Genomic DNA, 1441 nt, shown 5'->3' with positions numbered 1-1441 from the left:
TCCACTGATCAATTTTAAAACAAAAGGCCAAACCAGACAGCTAAAGGGAAGGTAAACCCCCCCCCCAAGGGAGCGTTAAGCTCCACTAAATAAGGAAATTTAATTACTGACCGTATAATATTGGATGGAGTAAATTAAGAAGAGAGAAGAAGGTAACCTCAAATTTTGAGGAAAAACCTCTGAGAGGCCTAGAGTAGCAAATCCAAATCAGAATGCTTAGAATAGTCAAATCAGTCCAATAGTCAAACCTGAGAATCAATTTGAAGGAATAGCTCTAAAAACCAAGTTCACTAGAGCCACAATCCACACAACTGTCCAGTCTGATGACTGAGCAAAAAGCTGGGAGCCCTAGCAACAGGGGGCGGATTTAAAAGAATTCCAGGCTCAGTCCATCCTCTGACCAATGAGCACAACCCACGTCTGGCTGCTGTCTCCACCCTCAAGGGAGAAAGATAATTCTAGAGGGAGAGAATATGAGAGATATTCATATTCATGAGAGAAAAGACTCTCTTCTTCAGCTCTTAGCTGATACTCCTTAGCAAATGGACCAGGAGCATGCCCCTCCTGCTGGGACAGATGGGACAGATAGAGATAATTAGAAAGAGATAGTTCCATAAGAAAACTGGCCTCAAATTATGAAGACTTCCAAAGTGACTACCAGCACCCTGAATTGCACCCAAAAATATGTTCCTAGCCAAGCAACTTGTGGAGCAGTCATTTTGCAGCACTGAAAAGCAGCTATTGCTAACTGTCACATTATGTACTATCTGAAGCTTCCAAATGGCCTTCAAGGGTAGTCCCATGTATCACACTTACACGATCAAGAAAAGGTTTAATTTATTTGTTCAGAAAGAAAATCATGTTAAATTTCATGTCTATCTTTGTTTTGATTTATAAACATGTTCTGTTGGATATTTTTGGATTTGCCTTTTCAGACTGCTATCGATATTTCCTTGTTGGATCCCTATTTGACTTTGCAAACTGGACTGTGTTGCTTTCTTGGGTTTAGCGACTAATAGGAAGTGGTTGAACTGGTCTGAACCAACAACAAAGCTGGGAAACAAAGCTAACACTGGCACAAAAGATATCCTGATGCCCTAAAGAACTTGGCTGTTTTCAGGTACAGTAGGTTACCAATTAGAAGGTTCAATATCTAATCTAGTCAATTTTTCTACCCAGAATGTGGGAAAACAAGCACTTCCTTAATGAGACAGTGATATAATGGGGAATCACAGGAGTTAATTTCTTAGTGCTTTACTATAGTACTATTAGAAATTACTCAATCCATATGTTGTTTGTATAAGTCCTGTTTGTGTACATCCTAGCTACTAGATGGCACCAAGGAAACTTCTTAGGTCTTCTTGGCTGAACAGTGTGTTCTGTATTATGAATACATATACTATACCTACTATACCTATACCTATGCCTATGCCTAAATCTT

The sequence above is a fragment of the Pituophis catenifer genome, unplaced genomic scaffold, assembly GCF_029215685.1.
Source record: "Pituophis catenifer annectens isolate HBS135680 unplaced genomic scaffold, rPitCat1.0.hap2 SCAF_4, whole genome shotgun sequence".
Taxonomy (NCBI): domain Eukaryota; kingdom Metazoa; phylum Chordata; class Lepidosauria; order Squamata; family Colubridae; genus Pituophis; species Pituophis catenifer.
This window is presented reverse-complemented; position numbering follows the sequence as displayed.